Source organism: Globicephala melas, chromosome X (assembly GCF_963455315.2).
Source record: "Globicephala melas chromosome X, mGloMel1.2, whole genome shotgun sequence".
Taxonomy (NCBI): domain Eukaryota; kingdom Metazoa; phylum Chordata; class Mammalia; order Artiodactyla; family Delphinidae; genus Globicephala; species Globicephala melas.
The window spans coordinates 116,538,046-116,561,741 of NC_083335.1; the positions used below are offsets into that span (position 1 = coordinate 116,538,046).

Sequence of the window (23,696 nt, forward strand, 5' to 3'; positions counted from 1 at the left end):
ATACAAACCCTGTATTCATGGCTGTGAGACTAACAGCCCTAGCGTGGCTCAGTCAGGCGGCCTCCTCCGCACTTATTCCTGGCTTCTGTCCTCTTGCTACGTCAGCTCTGCGCACAGAGTAACTGCAAAGGCACATAGAAGGATCACTTTGAATGGATTTTTTTGTGAAGAATCAACTCTAAAGTTTGTATTGGACCAAAGTTAAGTTGGCCTTCCAACTCCAGGGTCTGATATTTATTCTTCTTGACAGGAAGATAGACTGCCAACTTTGTTTTTAATTATTTGAATAAAATTACATACATCAGTCTCCTTTCCTCATGCCTCCCTCTGAAATCCCATCTTCTGCGTAGCTCATGCTGATGAAATTGCCGGGTTTGGCATTAGTGCTTCTGTCAGGCGAGTGAGATGAACTGAGTTAATATCCACACCCTGACGTGAAGCCAGGAACATTTACCCTGGCTTCTCCCTCGCTCCCCTCACTCTCTGCCTCTCTACCTGCCACCCTGCGACGTACCGCACCGCACGTTGATCGCATCTAACCTGGCGCCTGAATAAACAGTTTCCAGTGTGTTCTAATTCCCTACCTTCCCCCATCGCCCTTTCATTCTTTTCTCTTTTTATTTTTTAACAAAATAGTTGAGTCTTCTTTTGTGTTTTAGTGTAAACACGGAACAAATGTGTAACTCATCATAATGGACATCTGTTACATGAATAGTGGCGAGCTCGTATCTCCCAGATTAATCACTGTTTCTATTCATTTGGAATTAGCAACCTGTGACTTCAAGTAACTCCCTGATGAAACAGAACACACATTCTTTTCACAGATGTATAGAAAGAGGAATAAATCTACAATTTGGCAAGAGCTCCAGGTGCAGGACACAGTGCATACTTATAGTAAGAAAATATAATAACTGTCTTAGACTAATACATGGTTAAGTCTGACAAAGAGGAATTTATATAGTCAAAACTTCTTGAAAGCAGCCTCACCTGCATGAGTGTTTTCTAAACTCTGGCCCTGGGGGCCTGTAGTTTCCTGACAAAGTTTTCTCCTGTTATTTGTACTCCTCAGAGACTTGAAATTCCTCATCACTTAGAAGCAAGATAGAAATTTGGAGGCTCTGAAGCATAACGGAATTATCGTCTGTAGGAGCCAGGGTCTTACTGGCTACCCTTCTTGTCAAGGGATGTTTTCAGAAAGAGTGTGTTTCTGTGTGCTAGGACTGTGTATCCAAGACATCTATCATACACGGACCATTGAGTAATTGAGTCTGCGTATGCTAATGATTCACAGTTGTATCCCATTGCACATCGAGGCAGAATATTGCACTGAAACCAGAATAAGGAGTGTACAGCGTAAAGTATTTGCTGAGTTCATTTATGCTATGAAATCATGCCAGCTTTCATAATGAGGTCGTTCGTTCACTCAGTAATCATTTATTGAGTACCTGCTATTCTGATCCTGGCGCTGTTCTCATTTTGGCGATAAAGACATGAACTTTTTTTCTTAAAAAAATGAATAGTGTAATGAAGGAGACAGCTATGTCTACACATGAGGCTGATACCATGAGAGATCCTTGGATACGCATGGCCAGTACCATGGAATGGCCAGTCTCTCTTCACTGGGCTGTAGGCAGTGGGAAGAAATTCAGTAGAAGACTAGAGGGAGACGGTGGTGTCTTAGAGTCTTGGAAGAGGGTTGTTTATCTGGGGCCTTGGGGACAGTACTGGACACAGGGTAGTGACAGTGGGAGTGTTCCTGTCTTCCTAAGGTTGCATTCAGCTCCTATCTGCTGCCAGAAACCTCGAGAGTAGAAGATGGCAGTAGGAAAATGATATAGCAGGGTCAAGGTTTGAGAGCAAGGGATAAGGGACAGCTTCGGTCACTTAACAGTTGTCATAACTGGATGGTGGGGGAAACATCAAGTAATTCACCTCTGGTTTCCTGCAATTGACTATGCTGAGGACAAACAAGGTAATAAGAAAATTGTAGATCAAAAATTGTCAAACATTGGTAGTTTGCTTAGGTTCAATCTAATAGGTATAACATGCATGCGCATGGTACAAAAATCCCCAAAAACAAGAGAATGAAAAGTACGTCTCAGTTCTGTCCTCCTTCTTTGCACATCCGTTTCCCTCCTCAGGGAAGACCACCACTGGAATTTTTTGAAAAGATAATCTTACCATATTCAAGCATTTCCATAATGTCCCGTAGTTTTAAAATGGGACTTTCCCAGGGTCGTTTTTGACTCAGGAATGAAGACAAGGGACACCACGTTCCAAGAGACCACCAGGACAGTCATTTTAAGTAGGCCATGGAAAACCTGAACAGAGGACTCACTGACATGGAAGATGAGTCAGGAGGATAGAGAAGAAAGATGTGTTTGTGACGGGGTCTCCTTGGAGGAGGTGGCACCGAGAGTCCCACCATTTCCCCCAGCATCGAAGAATGAGGGCAGGGGACTTCTACCCGTAACCCCTGTCACAGTGAGGAGAGCACCTATGGGACTTGTGTTGAGACATGTGAGGTCTGTCCTTTGCATCCGAGGACCCCAGAGGGCTGGGGCAGGTGCCTGACTCATCTGCGGAAGCCCAGATGGCTTGGGGGGGGGGGGCTCCGTCTGGAAGGAAAGCGCCCTCCCTGTAGGTTGCATGGATTCTGGAGACCATCTGCGGAGTTTGTGATGGGAGTATTGGCCGAGGGTTGTTTGAGCAAGGATCTTGCAGCTGAGTGCTATGAGTTGGTTCCTTCAGGGAGCACACCGTGAGAGGGGGTTCAGTGTGCGCATGTCTAGTAGGGATGCCCTTGAGGTCGACACCTGGGAAAGGGAGAGGAAGGAAGCAGGATTGGGTAGAGGGTAAAGTTGAGCTGCCATGCAGGCCTTGTTAGCCTTGGCCATTCCCGTGGGGAACTCTGGTCTAAAATTACCCATTATAGTGGTCCTGCTTTAGGCCAAAAGTCAGGGATTTTATACCTTTGCTTTGACCAGTGGTCATCGGGTGTACGCCAGCCTGGGAAGGACCTCACCTTGACTTTGGCAGCCCTGTGCTGCTAAGTTGCCAGCTCAAGGTTTTTGGCCCGTGGCGTTCTCAGCAGCTGGGGCAACAAGGCTTTCCTTGAGTGGAGGTCCGGATAGCACATCTCAGCGGCCATCATACCGAGCAGGGGTACCTCAGCATTACAAGGCAAGTGTGTGTGCTGCTGGGGGCAGAAGCTCAGAGGGGACTGGGAACAGTGAGTCAGAGGAAAGGCCATATAGTGTCCCAGCGATTGCAGTCAGAGGGATCCCTTGAGAATGTAGGTACCTGCCTCAAAAACGCGGACGTCTCAGAGAGCATAAATCCATCTCACAATGGTATGAGTTAAGTTACAACTTTCCTGAGCACTTAGATGAGTCATGGTATGAACAGGAAACTGACAGCACATTCATGTTGAGTCATTTGCAGAGATTTTATTAAAGGGTCTAGTTACAAAGGTGTGGAAGCCTCAAGAGGGTTCAGTACCCTGGGGCTAGTAAGAGTTGATGCTGTTTACATCCTCAGCCAGAAGAGTGGAGGGGAGAGAACAGTTTCCAGGACCCAGAGACAAGGAGAGCTCAGTCAGGGAGGCCAGCTGCCTAGGCTGTGACCTTCGGCCAACAAACAGAGCTTGCTTCAGATGACCCTGCAGCTAGGGCGCTGGGGGAATTCTTACTTCAAACTCAGTCTTCTTGCTTTCTCTGATATTATGCTAGGACTCGCCGCTGGGGGGCTGATTCATGTAGTCCATAGAGGTCAGCCCCCAGGGGTCCAGCGCCAGGCTACAAGAGTGGAGTGTGCAGATCTTCTCTTCTCCCTGGGTGGGGTCCAAAGCTTCAGCTGTCAGTAGGCAGATAAGATCAGAGAAAGAGAGGGGGAAGGGGAGAAGTGGAGAGGTTGAGAGGGATTGAGGGAGGGAGGGAGGGAGGGACATTGCCTGCCCTTCCCAAGCATCAGGCAGCTGGACTGCAGCCGGTGATGGCTGGGGAAAGAGGTGGCGAGGTTGTTTTCAAGGGAGAGCTGTGACCACCTTGCACGTCTCTGCGCTGTGCCACCCCGAGGTCACAGTCTATCAGTACACCTTCTTAGTTGAGATGTAGAATGAAGTGAAACTCTTGGGTCTAGTTGAATCATAAAATGGGTGAGAGGAGGTGAGGTAGTAATATGCTCCTTGGTGTTTGCTCTGGGGAGGAAATGGGTACCCTATGTGGATTCTTCCCTTCCCATCTCCCCCTCTCCCACAGCAAGGGTGCTCTTTTCATCGTAGGTCACATGCTTGGGGACGGCTTTTCTTTCACTGAGACTTCTGAATCTAGATGAAAGGAAGTCCCAGAATTTTAATCTGGACCTTAATTGAAGAAATTAGTTCTGGGATATTTGAGCCTTGGGAGAAAAAGACACGCTAGTATTGAAGTTTCTGTGGTTTATTTTGTTGCTAGAGATGGATGCTTGATTCTACTGTGAGGATGATTGCTCTTCAGTTGTGGGAAGAAAAATGCCCACAGTAAACTTTTTGGTTATGTCAAAGGGAAGCTGTAACTCTAAGCCATGTGCCTAATAATTCTTCGTAGTAGGCCAGAGTTGGACCCTCACAGGAGGGGAACCTGAGGCTGGTAATCAAGGATAAACTAGTGTTTACTCTCTCTAGGTCCCAGGAGAGTTTGGGTATGGGGGAGACAAAGGTCAAAAACCCTCCCAGGAGGAGTAGGTAATGAGAGGTGGGCTCTACGCTGTAACATGGTGGGTACCAGGAGCTGTACTATTTCATATCTAGCTTTAAATGTTCTCTTCTGCGTTATAGTTTTCTCCTGTTAGCCTCATGTGGTCAGCAAAAATTGATGAAATTCTAGGCCCTGGTCTTAGTTCTTGGTGAAATTAAAGGAGGGATAGGGTCCCCGTTGGGGGCAAAGCGGTGAGAAGAGTTACTGCAGCCTGCTGGGAAAGGCTAGGAGACCATCAGACGCTGAATTCCAGGACTGGCTGTAGCCCCCAACGGCACCAGGGTGAACTGAAGGAATAGTCAACAGGTGTTTAGGCATCTCCATATCAGAGATACCTGGGCTGGAAAACATCCTGTGTCGTGAGTGGGGATTTGACCACTGTTACAGGGACATGAGAGGGAAGTGTCACCATGAGGCAGGACTTCCACTATTGGAAGGCCTTGAGTGGTTTCTCTAATATGCCATCTTATCCGGCCACTGCTTGGGTATCCGTAGTCATCCTTTTGTAGTGTTGCATGGAGCTAGTTAGTAGAAAATCCTTGCCAGTGAAAACTGAGTTCAGGTTTCCTTACTTGCCTCTTCCTAACTGTCTCCCCTTATGCTCCTCACTTCTGCACTTGTTTCTTCAGTTAAGCATTGCTTTGGTCAAGGAGCATGGCGTATGGTAGAAACAATGCTTTGGAGTCATGAAAATTCAGTCAGCATCGACTCTACCTCTTACTGGCTGGATATTCTTGGACAAAGTATTTCACTTCCCCCAGCCTGAGTTTCTACAGTTACTACTTGTAAAATGTGGATACTGAACTGCAGTTACTGTTTGATGCTCAGATTTTCATAGATTTGACTAGTAGGATCCTCTTTAAGCTGGTTCCAGTGTCCTTTGGAAAGGATTCTATTTGTCTTTAAAAGCTTCCTTGATTTCTGGCACTACAAAAATGTCCCAGGTTCATCTTTTATCTTCCCTGCCACTGAACCAGATCTTGAATTGACCGTTTCTCCAAGAAACTCTGATACCTTTCAGAGGGGAATGGAATTGGAGGCAAGAATCTAAGGGCTGGGGCGTTCATTTCTACTGGTCATTTTACTTGTCAGAACCAGAAAGTATGTATTTTTAAAACTTAGGAGTTCATATTAATAATACATATTTCCAACTCAAATTAACAATACTAGTTTTCTGCTTTAATTTTATAATTATGACTTTGTTCTCTTATATGGAAAATCTTTTTGTAATACTAATAGTATACTTGTTTGCTTTATACTACAGGAAAAAATTCAAAATAACAGTATAAATATTACTACAAAATATAAAACAACAGGGTGAACCAGAACAACAAACTACTAATTGAAAACTACCAAATTCATAAGGTTGCAATGCGGATTTAATGATCTATGTCAATTTCTGAGAATAACACCTTGGACAACAGTCAGTACTCAGGAAATGTTAGTCTTCTACCCCTGCCCCACCAACTCTCTGTCTCATTCAAACTTTTCCTTAGCAGTCTTGTAACTGTTGGATAAAGCCTAACTACACCCTGACATTTTGGCCCTCTCCAAACCTTCTCCTGTCTGCTTTCCCTAATCCCCAACTACTCCCTTGTATTCCTGCTTGAGTTCATTGAATCCTTTCAACATGTCATATGCATTTCTGCTTTTTAGTTTTGCTTCCAGTGTTCCATTCCCCTCCTTCCTTTTCTCCCTTCCAAATACATCATATATTTTTTCCCTTTGTAATGGAAACAGTTGCTTTAACAGACATTGAATTCTTATATATTTGAATCTCTTCGTCTTTTCTCATGTTAATGCCATACCCTTTTATTATAGTAACTTTATTATATGTTTTAAAAGGTTGAGCAAATCTTTATCACATTTCAAAAATTTCTTATTTTCATAAAACTTTATAACCATTTTCATCTGATTCTTCACCACCCCCCCACCCCCCTTCAAAAAAAAGTCCAACAATCCAAATAAAGTTCACTTGGATTCTTGTGGAAATAGTATTAAACCAATAGATTGACCTTTTTATTAAGTCTTCCAGAAAAGGACCCTGGTACTTCTCTACCTTTAAAAGATCTTGTTTTAATAATTTTAATATAATTTTGTAGTTTTCTTCATGTAGGTTCTATACCTTTTAAAAATGTATTTTGAAGTATTTTGTATTTCTTGCTATTATGATTTTCTTTCACTCCCCAGTTTAATTGGTATTTTAAGAGCTATTGTTTTTTAAAATAATAAAACTATTATCTTAGAATATCTTTTCATTTACAGAAAAGTTGCAAGGATAGTACAGAGTACCCATATACTGCACACCTGGTTTCCCCACTAACATCTTACATTAGTATGGTACATTTGTCAAAACCAGTGAACCAGTATTGAAACATCATTAACTAAAGTTCATTGTTGATTCAGATTTCCTTAGTTTTTACCTGATGTCTTTATTCTGTCCCAGAAGCTTATCCAAGAAACTGTTTTAGTCATTGATTTACATATAGTCGTCATGTCTCTTTAACTCACATCCTTTTGGCTGTGACAATTTCTCAGACTTTCCTTGTTTTCGATGACCTTGACAGTTTTGAGGAGTCCTGGTCTGGTATATTGTAGGATACCTCACTAATGAGATTTGTTTTTCTTATAATTAGACTGGGGTTGTGGGTTCTTGGGAGGAAGACCACAGAGGTAAAGTTCCATTCTCATCACATTATCAACAGTATATACTGCCAACATGTCTTATCACTGTTGATACAGAGCTTGATCACCTGACTGAGGTAGTGTTTGTCAAGTTGCTACACTGTAAAATTACTGGGTTTTTTTTTTAACCCCTTTCTGTACTACATTCTTAGGAAACAAGTCACTATACCCAGATCATATTTAAGGAATGAGGAATTATCCTCTACCTCCTTGGGGGCAGATGATCTACATGAATTATTAGAAATTCTTCTGCATGGAAGATATGTCTGGTCTCCCCCATTTATTTATTCAATTATTTATTTCTACCAGTATGGACTCACGGATAATTATTTTGTTTAGGGTTATAATCCAAAACTACTTTATTCATTTTTTTGTTCAAATTGTTCCAGGCTCATTTTGTATATTGCTTGCCCTAGCCCTAGACTTAGCCATCACTACAAGGCTCTCTGGTTCCTTTCATTGGAGGATGTTATTAAAATCCAAGATCTGGGTATGAAGTGGCCTTGTTGCAAGTAGGTCCTCTCAGTTGACAGAGTAAGGAAATCTGTGCATTCACATAGCTTAATTTACAGACATATCAATAAATATTTCTATATGTGAATATCTGTTCCTACATTAAGCTAAACATGAAAAGCTATTGATTTTTGGCAGTATCTATTTAATTTTAAAATGAACATCTGCTTTTACCCAGTACTCTCAATTTGGAGACTTGGTTCTAGAGAAATAAAACCACCAATAGATAAACATATGCAGAGGGATGTTTATTGTAGCATCACTCGAAGAAGCAAATGACTTAGAAATAGCCAAGATGCCTTTAAAAATGGGAACAGTTGGGACTCCCTGGCGGTCCAGTGATTAAGACTCTGCGCTTCCGATGCAGGGGGCGCAGGTTTGACCCCTGGTTGGGGAACTAAGATCCCACATGCTTCAGGGCAAGGCCAAAATAAATAAATTTTTAAAAATAGGAACAGGTGAATAAATTATTGTATATTCATACTGTGATGCATTATGCAACTATTAAAATAGAACGCATGTTTTCACGTATTAAGCAGAGGAATACTGATTATTGATAAATGAGAAAAGCAAATTGTAGAGTAATCCTATTTTTGGAAGAAAATTAAAAGGCAGTAGGTACTTGTAGTGAGGTGGATGGACCTAGAGACTGTCATACAGAGTGAAGTAAGTCAGAAAGAGAAAAATACCATATGCTAACACATATATATGGAATCTTAAAAAAAAAAAAGTTCTGAAGAACCTAGGGGCAGGACAGGAATAAAGACGCAGACGTTGAGAATGGACTTGAGGACACGGGGAAGGGGAAGCTGTGACAAAGCGAGAGAGTGGCATGGACATATATACACTACCAAATGTAAAACAGATAGCTAGTGGGAAGCAGCCGCACAGCACAGGGAGATCAGCTCGGTGCTTTGTGACCGCCTAGAGGGGTGGGATAGGGAGGGTGGGAGGGAGGGAGACGCAAGAGAGAAGAGATATGGGAACATATGTATATGTATAACTGATTCACTTGGTTATAAAGCAGAAACTAACACACCATTGTAAAGCAATTATACTCCAATAAAGATGTTAAAAAAATAAAAAGGCAATAGATACACATTACAATGAGCCTAAGAAAGATGTAAAAGACCAAACTGCTAACAAAATTGTGAGATTTGGAAAGAGTTAGAATACTATCATTTATATATATATAGCTTAGTATTATATGATCGTTATAGGAAATCATGTTAGTTTATAGTCTTAAGATCTATTTAAGATAATAGAAATCATACACACAAATACGGAGGGGTGGATTCGAGGCTACATAGAAAAAGTAGACTTTATTCCATTGCATCTATTCTCAGCTCTACGTGTTGCTACACATTGTCTTTGGGGCTAGTTTGATGGGAAACGTGTATGATGGAACTCATAACAGACCTTCATTCTTAGAATTATGTAAGTCACCATAGCTTTGGAAAACCTTGTTTCAAATGTGTTATTATTTGGTAAAAAGACACCACATTGTATTCCAATGACAGTTAATATTTTAAGTACATAAGAAAATGTTTCTTTATACATATTTTCATATCTCCCTATTTAACAGAAATAGATGTTAGATTCTTAAGTTGGGGTACAAGTCCTTCCCTTCTCTCGCAGGTGTGGTCCATCTCATTTTCACTTTTCACCTCTGTGAAATACTGGGAAGAGGGGTGAGGTAACTAATTCAGCTTTTATTAGTTGATGATACAATGTAGCCACGTTAGGTAACTTGACTAAAATACTCCCTGCAACTCCCTCTGGATGGCAGTAGGGCTGCTGGACAGTGGTGGCAGGAGAGTGATAATTTATTCTCTGGTTGAACATCACTTCTCCTTTTTCTTAGTTTTGTCTGGTGGTAAATTGTCAAGTCTCTCTGCAGTACAGAGGAAGATAGGCACAAGGATGATGTGAGTGTGGCCAATTTCTTTTTATTTTTTTAACTAATTTATTTTTGGCTGAGTTGGGTCTTTGTTGCTGTGCGGAGGCTTTCTCTAGTTGTGGCGCGCGGGGGCTACTCTTCATTGTGGTGCGTGGGCTTCTCATTGCGGTAGCTTCTTGTTGTGGGGCACGGGCTCTAGGAGTGTGGGCTTCAGTAGTTGTGGCATGCGGACTCAGTAGTTGTGGCTCGCGGGCTCTAGAGCGCAGGCTCAGTAGTTGTGGCACACGGGCTTAGTTGCTCCGCACGGGCTTGGTTGCTCCGCGGCATGTGGGATCTTCCCGGACCAGGGCTCGAACCCGTGTCCCCTGCATTGGCGGATTCTTAACCACTGCACCACCAGGGAAGCCTTGTGGCCAGTTTCTTGAAGGAAATAGTTTTCAAACCCAATATAAGTATTTTATTGAGAAATTTGAGTTGGTGTATAATTTGAATTTTTATTAAGTAGTAAATGCTGTAGTGATGAAAATACTGTCAAGCAGTTGACTAAGATCTTTTAAAAAACATTAAATTTCCAGTAATATAAATGTAAATAATGGAGTAATACTAATGATTTGGGATTAAGGGGATGTAGTTCTAGAATTTTTTTAGAGCTCTTACAACTAATATTTTGGAAAAGGTCTTTTCTCTGATATATTGTTCTATTTATTCTCTATAAACATTTAGTTGGTATGTTAACATAGCCCCCTTTGTGGCGGCATTGCCATCTTCTTTCAGTTGGCGATAGCATAGCATACTGAAAACTGCACAGGCTTTGGCATTCGGTCTGCATTTAAATGCAGCTGTGGTCAAGTTATCCAACACCTCAGGGACTTGCTTTCTCATCTGTTAAATGGAGATGAAAACATTGTCTCAAGGATTAAATTAGATAACATATAGTTACTACAGTTACTGTTTAATAAAGGATAGTTATTAACATACGTATGCAGCAGTTTTACAGCTCTCAGCTTCTAGAGTGAGCCAATGAATGGATGCAAGGAAATATGTGCACAAGTGAGAAGATAAAACACTGTAGGAAGGAAATTAAGACTTTGGCCTTGAATTAAAATGGATTTTTAATTTTTATACAGTTTTAAAGGTTACACTCCATTTACAGTCATTACAGAATATCGGCTATATTGCCTGTGTTGTACAATACATCTTTGTAGCGTTATCTCACACTCAATAGTTTATACGTCCCACTCCCTCACCCTATATTGCCCCTCCCCCCCACTGGTAACCGCTAGTAAAATGGATTTTTAATGAAGAATCGAACTCCCTGTGATACATTTAATTATTATAGCCTAATATTACAAAGAAAATGTCAGTATTTAAGTAAGCCCTCAAATTTATCATAGAACTGTATAGTGAATTATTTATAACTCTAGTTCGTACTTTGACCAAAACAGAATAGATTTTCCTCTAAAAGATTCAGAGAAAATATGTCCTTCTCAACATTAATCGTATTTTCTTCAATCCAATTACATTGTTGCCAATTCACAGGAAATTCGGTTTGAAGAAAACAGTTAAAATTTGAGGATATCATTCATTGGAATGCCACAAAAGTAGAACACAGATTAGAGAAACAGCTTCCAAACCGATGTCTGGGATTTTGTTTGGAATTATCCTCAAAACCCCAATTCTGGAGTTTAACTGGTAATATCAAATGACTTGCCATGTCAATTATTTCTCCTGTCCCCTCCTTGCCCCTCCTTTCTGCCAAATAATTTTTCCCTCTAACTATGGCATTATTCATTCAACTGAACCTCCATGAATGAGAAACAGACTAAAAACTCACATGGAGTCAGAAGTGGAAATAGCAGCTCATATTTTTGATTGTATTCTAATGAGATATGGACTATACATTGTAGTCCTCTTGTGTTGCTTCCTTAGCCAGCAGTGCCTTCCCAGAGTTGGAAATGTTACACATTTCAAGAAGCAGTTCTTTGTGCTGATATTTGGAAGCAAGCTCCTTTGTGTGGTGTCCCACCCCACCCCAGTACTGGTATGAAGCTACATATTTCAAAAATGTCTTGCTTATGAATACCAGGCAGAAAAAGCACCCACGTCAGCATTTAGAGGAGAAAGAAACAGACTAAACTGGATGAAGGGCAGCATAAATGAAGTTTGGAAACCCTGTTTGTTTTTCTAAAGGAGTTTCCCTGGTTCCTTTGCTCTCCCCTCCTTCCAGTCCTTATGGAGCTATTTCAGAGCCAAAAAAAGAAAAAAAAAAAAAAAAGAAGAAGAAGAAAAGAACCATGGGAGGAAAAAACTTCCATATACTGTAGTATTCCTTTCCTATCTTTGTGGTTTTCTTTTCATGTTGAACAGATACTAGGTATATTTGCCTAATTTCCGTTTGAATTTGCATTTTTAGTGCTTGGCCACTGTGAAAACACTTACAAAGCAATCTACCCTCTTACTGATACTTGGGTTTCGCCTATTGCGGTCTCCAGGGTCTGCCAGTTTACTGTTGACGTGCTTTCGCTTCCCCTACTCCGCATAAGCAAACTTCTTCTCCCTTTCTTGTTCGTTCCGAAGACTGTTGTATTTCTAGGATTTTTATCACAGTTACTACTTATTCTGGAATCCTAGACAATTTTGTTGTACACCTCACATGTTTAAGTCCTTAAGAAATTCTACAATACATAATACTTTTAATCTTACAGCTTGTCTCTTTGCAAATGGATTTCTTTTACTTGTTGCTTCATTTAAAATCACAGTAGGAGCAGGATTACAGTCAAGTCAGCCAGGTTTGCTGTATGTGTAATTTCTGAGAAAGGGGAAACTGTTGGATTCAAAGTATAATTGTTCCCATGACTTTATTAAGGTCTAAAATTGCCTATCTAGTTTTGCACATCTCCCGTTACTTTTATATTGCTACATTTATGTTGTCTGTTGCTAAATTTTTGTGAAGCTAGAAATATCAAATTAAACAGTGATAAACCAAGGGGAAGCAGTTCTCTCTTTCCTCCTCCCCGTCTTCTTTGCCACTGAGGATTGATCAGTTTCCTTACTGAACAGCAGGTGAAATCAAGGCAAGAATCCTTAGTTGCCTTTACACAAGAGGAGGGAACTCCTGCCTCCTCCGAGAAGGGGCGGTGGCTCTGAAAAGGGGGCACCCACTCTCCAGGTCAGTATGATTGCTTGAAATGTGAGAATTATTTTCACCTTAGGATCTTGGATCATTTCTCTTTGGCAGTAGAGAATCATTTTTTAATGTCCGTCTTCTCACTGTTGTGGACTCTTTTTTTCCTTGGTATCTTCTTCAGCATGTCATTCATTTCTCCATAGCACATTAACCAGAGGAGAAATGTATCTGGAAAAAATTGGGTTGGGATAGACCTTGTATCAAGCAGTGAAGGGAAATTATGGAATTGCCATGTTTATTCAAGCTATTACCAGCTCCTCTAATAGCCCGCAAAAAAACAAAACTGTTAGTTCTGATTTCAGGCATGGCAGCCTCCAGGGAGCCTAACGATGTCATTGGGAGATACATATGTGCGTCTTTTTGTCTGTCTATATGTCTGATCTTTTTTTTCATTCTCAAAGGTCTTGTAGTTCTTAAATTTTTTTTGTGATGAAATATACGTAACATGCAATATGCCATCTTAACCATTTTAAAGTGTGTAATTCAACGGCGTTAACTACCTTAACAATGTTGTACAAAGATCACCACGATTTGTTTCCAAATCTTTTCCATCACCCTAAACAACCTCTGTAATCATGAAGCAGTAACTCCCCATTCCCCTCTCCCCCCTGCTCCTGGTAACCTCTAATTTACTTTCTGTCTTTACCTATTCTAGATATTTCATATAAGTGAGATCATAACAGTATTTGTCCCTTTGTGTCTGGCTTATTTTACATAGCATAAGGTTTTCAAGGTTCATCCATGTTACAGCAGGTATCGGTACTGTATTTTTTATGGCTGAGTAATATTCCATTGTATGATATACCATGTTTTGTTTATTCATTCATCTGCTGATGGACATGCATTTCCATCTTTTGGCTATTGTGAATAATGCTAAAATAAACCTCGGTATAGAAATACCTGTTCGCGTCCCTGTTTTCAGTTCTTTTGGACGTATACCTAGGAGTGGAATTGCTATCTGTCTAATCTTGATTCCTCTTTCCTCTTTGTTCCCTTATCCTCAGGCAGATAAAGACAGCTTATTCTGTACTCCTGAAGTTCTTTAAAATTTTAAGTAAGCTCGAGATTTTTCTTTCAGAGCCCATATTAACCACTAAAGAGAAATTCTGCTTGTTCATATTCTGTTCTCCACCCCTGGATGGGTCATTATACCTATAGGGAGAAGCTCCTTCGTGACTGTGACCAACAACCCACCGGGTGGGAGGACAGTTCTCTGTAGAAAAGAGAGGCTCTGTTTCTAGAAAGGGGGGATGCTGTTGCGTAGAGGTGTAAGAGGTGCCTACGGTCGTCTCCTTCCAGCTGTGGGCCAAAATCTCATCGTGGCTGCTGATCAGGGATCCTTGGATGAGTGGAATAACTGAAGAATGACCTAGTTGGGGTTTTGGCCGGAATGAGGGAAGACAGAAACTGTCAGTGCTTCTGATTGGAATACTAATTGCGGTCACCCGTTGGGAGAGCATTTTGATGGTATCTAACATGGCTGAAAGCGTGCAGACATTCCAACACTCTGTCCTCGACGGAGTCACAACGAAAACTCTTCCACTCTAGCCTCTGGAAACATGGAGAAGACTGTTCCTTGTAGCATTATTTGTAATTGTCAACTGGACAACACCATTTCCAACAGTAGTGGAAGCTTTTATTGGCTGGCTAAAAGACAAACTGTAGTGTACTTATAGAAAGGAATGTGATGCTGCTGTTAAAGATGACCTCGATCTATAGGCTCAGAAGTATAACACTGAAAAAAAAGTTTCATGATCATACGTACTGTATTGGTAACGTTTATGTAGATAATAGAAAACATACAAGACTATATTCAGCATTGTTTTGGAATATATATTTTTTATTATTTTTGGAATATGTTTGGAATATATATTTTTATTTTATGTAGATAAAATAAAAGTACAAACCCATGTACTAGAAGGGCTCCCAAGAAATTCAATAGTGAGAGGTAAATAGGACGAGGAAAAAAGTCAAGGGGATTTCAGTTGTTCCTCTTCTGCTTTTTTGCATTTTAAAATTAGCTTTGTTAAATTGACTAAAAGTGAACGACCGTTATTTCAGGCTGGTTGATACTGTATTTTCTTCACTGTTCTATTTTTTTTTCAAGCTTTTCACAATTACAAAGTAGCACATGGTTGGAGTTCAAATGGAAATCCAATTTTTTTCTTTAATCTTAAAATTATGGGATATGCATGCAGATAGAAAAGATAGATACATAGTTAGTAGGTAAAGTATTGTGGGTTTTTTTTTTTAACTTGGTGTTTCTTCAAGTAATCATAAGAACAGGCTCTTGCCAAAATCTCCCTGCTGTGCTATACTTCTTCATGCCATTTTATTTCATTTATGTGTTAGAGAGCATTTTGTCCTTAATCTTCCCTGTGCCCTAGTATTCCCCTAACTAGCAAAATGCCCAGTGTGTTTCCCATTAACCTCAAAATTCCTACCAGGATTTAGTCTTAGAGCCCTGAAAGGCCTCCTGTCATTTTAGCAAACAATCAGACTGCTCCCTGAACGTCAAAAGCTGGCAGAAATAAACTACCCAAATCAGTATTCCTATGAGAAGAAAGTCCTGGGAGGTGAAGATAGATTTCAGAAATCCTATTCATACCATGAGGGAAAAGTCATTAAATAATTGTGCATGAGGCAGTCGGTGACAGCCTTGTCTCTTTCGCTTTTGCCAAAACGCTAACAGAAAGATTTGCAACATCTTGCTCGATTCTGAAGTGGTTAAAATTTTATAATAGGAACCTTAATGGCAAGGAAAAGGATCTCAGAAAGAGCATTGCTCGCTGAGCCCTGACATCACCGTGTGGGAATGAGTATTATCTTACACAATGGAATGTGCTCTGTCCCTCCTCCGAGAGGGAATTTGGCTCGGTATGCAAATTAAAATATTGTTTGGAAAACTCTGTGGCCTCAAATGACAGAAAAAATTTTTTCTAATCCAGTTCTTCGGTCCTTTGTTGGCTAAGCAGTTGACAGCAGGCTCATCTAGCCAGTTTGTCTGGGCCACGCTCTTGGGTTTTGTGATGGAGCCCAAGCCAATCTCAGAGTTTTGTGATGGCAGAGATGCAAAAAGCCCTAAATTCTTGAGGCCTAAAAGAAAGGAAGGCTAATTTACTTGAAATACTTGCAAACCCTTGAAAGCATTTAGAATTTGTGTGTTACTTTGTTCTCTCTTTGTTGGAAAGTTGGCAGGTGACATGGTAAGAAGCTGGCTTACTTCGATAGGTGGCCTTTTTCTTCTCCTTTCAAGCTTACTTGAAGGGGGTCTACCCCAAAATGAAGTCTTCCAGTCTCAAGTTCTGCAGCCTGGAAATAATTTGAAATTATTCAACAATGTCATACCTTTCACAGCTCTTCTCTCCATTGTTGTTTGTCTGGGGATGAGTCTGAGTTCACAGGTGAGGATTCAGCGAGAGACTGATGCCATCACTTATGCTCGTGGCTCCTGCATCACCCGGGGGCAGTGGCTCTCCAAGAGTGGTCCTGAATGGCATATTCAGCATCACTTGGGAGTTTGTTAGAACTATACATTCTTGGAATCCACCTTAGACCTACTGAAGGCAGGACCCCAGAATCTGTGTCTTAACTAGTCCTCCAGGTGATTCAGATACACACGCAAGTTTGAGAACTGCTGCTCGAGGTAAATCTGTCTACTTGGATGGAGAGAAGCCCAACTCTGAGCCCTTTTACTCTTCCCCTGCCTACCGTGGCTAAAATCAAAATGCCAAATTTGTCATCAGATTGTTCATAGTGGAATAATTTTAAATCATCATCCTGTGCAAAGGACTTTGGGTGTTACGGTTTTGAAGTTTGCAGGGAAATGTTCTTCATGAGAAGGTAAATGTGTCATCCTGAGTTGTGAAGAAAGGAATGGGAGTCTGGGGTTAGTGCCCTTCTACAAGAGACCCCAGAGACCTAGCTCCCTCTTCCCTTCCGCCACATGAGGTTATAGTGTCCAATTAGCACTTACATGGATCCCTTTTTCTTCAAGACATAAACTTGAAATTAATATTGAAAAAGTCTTTCCCTGATGGTATATCTCCTCTAATGGCTTCTATCACTTAGTTGTGCTGCTACAGGACTCTTTGCAGAAACTAATTTGGCATTTTAGGTAACAGCCCTCAGGCAGGTAGTGACATTTCTGGTTGCAGAATATAAATATATTTTGTACATAGAACTACTACCTAAATGCAAGGAATGGAGAACTATATCTAGATACTTCACCTTCTAGTTTTCTTGATGTCTATCTTTTCAAAGGCTCCGTACGGAAATAATGCTATAATTGCTGATGGCGAAGGGGTTGAGGAAGAAAACTGAGATTTATCAAGCAGCTAGTATAAGTCAAGTGCTCACCATATAGTGTCGCATTTAGCGCACCAGACAATTATGAGAATAGGTCATTTGGCTCAATTTACAGATGACCAAACTAAACCTTTAATCACTTATTGTAGCAGTTCATTGGCTGTTCAGTGGTGATTTCTTTTTTATTCTTTTGTTAACGGAGGAACCCAGAATTACTGCAGGTAGTGGGTAGTTATGTGCTCAGGGAAGGAGGGCTTAGTCTCAGGATATGAAATATGTTTGGGCTTAAGTTAAACGTTATTCTCTTTCCCAGTGATTCGTTTGAGGGTAGCCATGTGACCTGGTTCTGGCCAATTAAATGTAAGGGGAAATTGTGGGGACTGCTGTGAAAAGCTATCCTCCCTAATAAAGTAGAGACCTGCATATTTAAAAGACCTTGTTCCTTCTTACATTGGACTGCTGTCTTGTAAGGATGTGGTGTTTTGTTGCAGCTGCAGCAGCCATGTTGCAACTATGAGGTAAAAGCCAAGAGAGAACTATTGCAGTTGTCCTCCTTGGCATTGTTCTGTTTCTAGATTTCTGGTTGTGTGGGTGAAGAAATCCCTATTGTTTAAGTCATTTTTTGTTAGATATCATGTTGCTTGTTATTGAAAGCATACATTCTGAGGACATATGTGTTTGTCAGGTACTAGAACAGGGATTAGAATCTACGTTTAACTGATGGTCAGCACCATCCTGGTACGTTCTCCCTCTTACCACCTCCCTTCCTGCCTTTTCTTTAAACAAAAAGAAACTTCGTCTGTCGTTATTAGCCTACGGAATTTGAATTCCTAGAAAAATGGTATTTGAAAACATTCTATTACGTACAGTTTATTCTAGACTAGATTGTGACAAGTAATACTTCATCAGTATTTTTCAGGTAGCCTGGTAGATTTTAGGTATGAGTGTAATAAACACATTCTTCTTTTAAGAATTCAAATATTACACAAAGCCAGATTTGTCCATGACTCAATCCCACTTTCCTCTCCAGAAGTTATCATCCATCCCCTATTCGTAGATATCTTCCTAGATTATTTTCTATGCAGTTATATTTTTACATGCCCAGATCGAGATGATTTTTAGGGAACAGCCTCATACTGCATATATTGTGCCATGATTTTTTTTAACTTCACAATATGTCTTGTAGATTTTTCCACATTAGTTGATTAGGTGTCTTTTATTCTTATTACATGAACCCAGGGTTCTGTAGTAGGAACATACCAAGATTTTATTTAGTCATCCCTTTGGCTAAAACAGTATCTGGCATGTAATAACCACTTGATAAACATTTGGTAAATAAATTTGTCTTTGAAATTACTTAGGGCATTTGTAACTTTTCCTTGTTTCAAGCAATGTTTCTATGTAAATTTTAGAGTCCATTTGTCAATTTGCCTAAAAATAATCCTGTTGGGACTTTGGAATTTTGTTGGTGAGAATTGACATTTTTATAAGTTTTTCCATGCTTTTTTTGCATATGTATTTTTATAGGATGCAAGTGGGTTATGAATTTTTAAGATTTAATAGTTACTGCCAAAATTATTTTCAATAAGGCTTCTACAGTTTTCTGTACCATCACTAGTGTATGATGGTGGCAGTCATGGTGATGATAATTGTAATGATATAGTGATAAGGGTGCCAGTGGTGATTGTAGTGCAGGCGGTGGTGGGGGGGTGATTATACTATGTTGCAGAAGAACCCAGGGCTTTTCTGTAATAATTCAATTTACCTCTAATTATCCTCAGATATCTGATCACCTGCAGATTTTATCACTCCTCATTTTGAGTGTGGAGAGAAATCCGGATGCTTCAGCTAAAGCCATGTTAGGAAAACTAGGCTTGACTTAGAGTATCCATTTTATAATTGCTACCAAAGTATTGGGCCACTGCTAGGTGAGTGCTTTAGTATTGCAATGTTGAGTTACGCAGAATTACTTTTTAGAAATAAAGACTCCCACAACCTTGAACCACTGTCATAAAATGTCCTACGATGGCAGAGGAAGACTTTAAGGGAAGGCAAGCAATGAAAATAAAATAGTTGACTGTTGCCATATGCTTATGTAGTTGTCTTGCTGAGTACCAGGAATCCCAGCTGAACGCCTCCAGTGTTTGTTTCTTAATAAATCCACAGATTTCTGTATGTAGGTGGATTCCTGAACGTTAGAGGCAGCACTTAACTGGATGCCTCCATTTAGGGTTTATGTACAATTTTTAAGCTCGTTCTGCAAAATTTAGAACTCTTAAACATTCATTGCATTATGACGGGCTCATCTTCTTAAACTAGCAAAACTGTGGGCAGATTGAAGACTTCTTTTGCTGCCATGTTGTGTGTGCACGTATGTTTTAGTTGTTTTTGTTTCTTTGACAAAGTGTGTGCTCAAGAACTAATGCCGCTAATCCAGTTTTTTAAATTAATTAATTTATTATTTATTTTTGGCTGTGTTGGGTCTTCGTTGCTGTGCGCGGGCTTTCTCTAGCTGCGGCGAGCGGGAGTTACTCTTCGTTGCGGTGCGCGGGCTTCTCACTGCAGTGGCTTCTCTTGTTGCAGAGCGCGGGCTCTAGGCGCACGGGCTTCAGTAGTTGTGGAACATGGGCTCAGTAGTTGTGGCTCGCGGGCTCTAGAGCGCAGGCTCAGTAATTGTGGTGCACGGGCTTAGCTGCTCTGCAGCATGTGGGATCTTCCCGGACCAGGAATTGAACCCGTGTCCCCTGCATTGGCGGGCAGATTCTCAACCACTGTGCCACCAGGGAAGTCCTGCCACTAATCCAATTAAACCTGATCAATTGCAATAACTCTTGTATATCATATTACATTAAGCATTAGTATTTCTTGTTTTACATAGAAAGTTTTGTTGTGAATGATAAATCAAATGCTTAAATAAAATGGTTGGGGGATTTATGCATATTCTGAATTATTTAGATTCAATGACCCAAGTGTATTTTTCTAAAAAAAATAAAAGAGGAGGTCTGGAGTTCTTGTGCAGAGATAATATCTTAAGTATTTTTTGAAAGATTTAAGACTTGGATGCCAAGTATCATACTGTCATTATAATCTTACCATCTCTTGTAATGCTGTTACCAGAAGGTCCCTTTGAGGCAAAATCTGTGTTCCTTTGTATCCCTCTGAGGAGCAACATTGTACTCGGCAGAGTCATTGGGGAAGGAAGCTGTTTCCCCGCTTGGTCATGGAAGCAGGCTCTGAGCCATTCCAGAGAGGGGCTTACTGACCTGCACCCCTCCTTGCCTCCTTGGCTGTCAGGCAGCGTGCTCCTGCTAAGCAGTGTGAGCGGAAGTTTTGGTGTAGCTCCTGCATATGGTCCATGGCTCTAGTACCAGATGATTCTGGAAGGTCTGCCTACTCTGTGGAAGCTGCTGGGCAAGGGAAGTCCTACACGTGGATGATGGGAATACATCAGAGGAGATGTATTGATATTAATTTTGAGTTAATACATGAAAATTGCCTTTCCAGAATGTTGATTTTGAATTCCAAAAGCTATCCTTGGTCCACTGCTGGGACCCTAGCTTGCATGTTTGAACCTGAAGCAGTCAAATGTTGAAGCCTGGACTGAGAATTCACACATGGAGAGAGGCACCTCCGAGAAACAGAGAACTTAACCCTAGAGAAAAGAAAACTTGCTCCGTGGACCAGCAACAGCCTGTAATCTGGGAGCTTGTTAGCAATGCAGAATCTGGAGCTTCACTCCACACCGGCTGAATCAGAATCGTCATTTTTTTTTTTTTTTTTTTTTTTTTTTTTTTTTTTTGCGGAACCCGGGCCTCTCACTGCTGTGGCCTCTCCCGTTGCGGAGCACAGGCTCCGGACGCGCAGGCTCAGCGGCCATGGCTCACGGGCCCAGCCGCTCCGCGGCATGTAGGATCTTCCGGGACCGGGGCACGAACCCGTGTCCCCTGCATCGGCAGGCGGACTCTCAACCACTGCGCCACCAGGGAAGGCCCCAGAATCGTCATTTTAACAATATTCCTTGGTGATTCCTCTGCACATTAAAGTGTTAGAAGTGCCACTTTAGGAAGTATTAAGACAAGTTGTGTGTTTTCTCACCTACAGTCACCCTACTGCCTAATACCACTTTCCTTCTCTATAGGAGTAGTTGTTTCTGAGCGTGTCGAAGGAGCCTCACAGGAAAGAGTTTGCACAGGCTTGTATGGAGAAGTTAAGATCAGAAATGGCAATAACAAAATAATCAAGCAGTTACTGGTAGAGCTCCAGCAAGCCATACGTTGATAAGCTCTGCATGGTTAGACTGGGAATCCCCAGTGCTTTAAGGGCTGACCTTGAACAATTAAGGGCTGACACAGATTATGGCAGTGACACATCAGCAGGTTTTGGGTGAATCAGCATGAGATAGCACTGGATACAAACAGATGAAAGGGTAGGATCACTCATGAGGTGTGGGGTTGTGCCTTTTTTAAAGCAAGTCCCATCGTGTCTGCACCCAACTGTTAAATGCTCTGAATAAGAGAAGTGCTGTGATTGTTTTATACTGACCTTGGGTGGCCTACAGGACCTGGCTTTTATTGTATCATGGACTCTGGAGCTGACTCATTACAGTGTTCGGAAAGAATGATATTTAACCTTGTACATTTTAAAAGCAAGGTATAATTAAGCTATAGTAAATTGCACAAAAATTCATTTCGATTAAATTTTGACAACTGCATGTATTAACCATCCGAAGCCAAAAAATAGAAGATTTCCACTATGCCAGAAGCTCTCTTGTGCCGCTTTCTGGTTAATTCAACGACTGTCTTGGGTTTCATCGCCATGCATTATTTTGCGTGTTCTAGAACTTCATATAAATGGATGCATACATGTGTACTCTCATGCTTGGCTTCTTTGACTCAGAATAATGTTTCTGAGAATCATCTATGTTTTTGATTGTATTGGTAATTCGTATTGTTGATCGATTGCTGAGCAGTATTGTATTGTGTGAACATACAAAATTTTATCTACTTACATGTTGATGAACACATAGGTAGTCTCCAGTTTTGAGCTCATCAGTAAGACTGCTTTGGTCATTGGTAAACAAATCTTTTTCTGGACGTGTATTTTATTAATCTTAGGTAATTACCCAGGAGTGGAATGCTGGTTCTTAGGACAGATATGTGTTTAACTGTTAGAAACTGCTAAGCAGTTCTCCAAAGTGGTTGTACTCCTTTAAACTCTGACCAGAAATGTATGAGAATTCTAGTTGCTCCATATTCTCAGCAGTATTTGACGTCTGTCTCTTAAATTTGGGTTTAATTTGCATTTCCTTGGTAACTTGTCCATTCTTACTGTTTCCTTATTGCTGACTTGTAGGAGTGTCATAGATGGATTTCTCTCAACTGACAAGCCCCATGCCTCTGGTACCTCAGAGCCCAGAGGGCCAATGATGCAGTTTTCTCCGTTCTGCTTTTAGAGATGGGACATGGCTGCCGTGCACTTGGGAAAGGCCCTGTTCTTCTCACGGGGAAATCCGTCTTCTGTCCTGTCCCAGCCTTTGGCACAATACCCCTGAGAACTTGGTGACAAGACGTGGGAATGATTTGATGGGTCAGCGTAGACTCGCTCTGTGGCTGAACCCTTGGTGTTGTCCTCTGTCCTGCCAGACCACATGTGACCATTGAACTTTCACTGCAGTCTTGGCTTCTTTCTCCTTACCCTTTCCGTGTGTATTTCTTCTCCATTCATCTTCCTGCTCCGAGTGAGAACAGCTACGGCTCTCTTCTCACCTAGGACAGGCTCATTGTTTTCTGGAAATGTGTTCATTTAGGGTTCTTTGCATACCCCACTCTTAGATAGTTTATAAAAGTTTGATTTTGTGGCGTATCAGGCTTATTTTGGTGGGTGGGGTAAGAATGATGCTCTCTTAAGACTTTGTACATTCTAGTCAGAATCAGAAGTCCTGCACTTTCCCCCCTACTCCATTCTTTGCTGTGATGTGCCAGAAATATCTCTGGATGAAAGCCTAAAGACTGTGACATTGCTTTAGAAAGCATGAGCCCGGAGGCTTACAGTAACCCAGTGTGGAGACCCTGGAGTTAGTACAGTAGAAGAGCCAAACTATATTACACTTTTATGTTAATATTTTAAAGATTAAAGTAGCGTCCAGTAAACCATGATAGCTGTTGACGCTGAGCACGTTACTAAACACCACTGTGTCAAGTTTCCTTGTCTATAAAATGGGAATAAAAAGAGTACTTGCATCATGGTGTTGCTGGAGGATTAAACAAATTAATGGATGTAAAGAGCTTAGAGGCATATATCAAATGCCTGATAAGTGAAACCCTAGCTGTTATTAATATATTGGGAGTAATGACAATTAGTAGTTACA

The 23,696-nt window shown here is 41.0% G+C and overlaps 1 protein-coding gene across 2 annotated transcripts in view; it reads left to right on the forward strand.

Moving 5' to 3' along the window:
* The window catches only part of MID1 (midline 1), a 649,032-nt gene that overhangs the window by 40,132 nt on the left and 585,204 nt on the right, over positions 1–23,696 (forward strand). The window contains exon 1 of one of the 2 annotated variants that reach the window (XM_060292841.1): positions 9,734–9,862. The exons of the other annotated variant lie outside the window; for it this stretch is intronic. The gene's annotated coding sequence lies outside the window, so the exon portion shown is untranslated. Of the gene's footprint in view, positions 1–9,733; positions 9,863–23,696 lie in introns of those variants that run through there. 2 annotated transcript variants of the gene reach the window in all.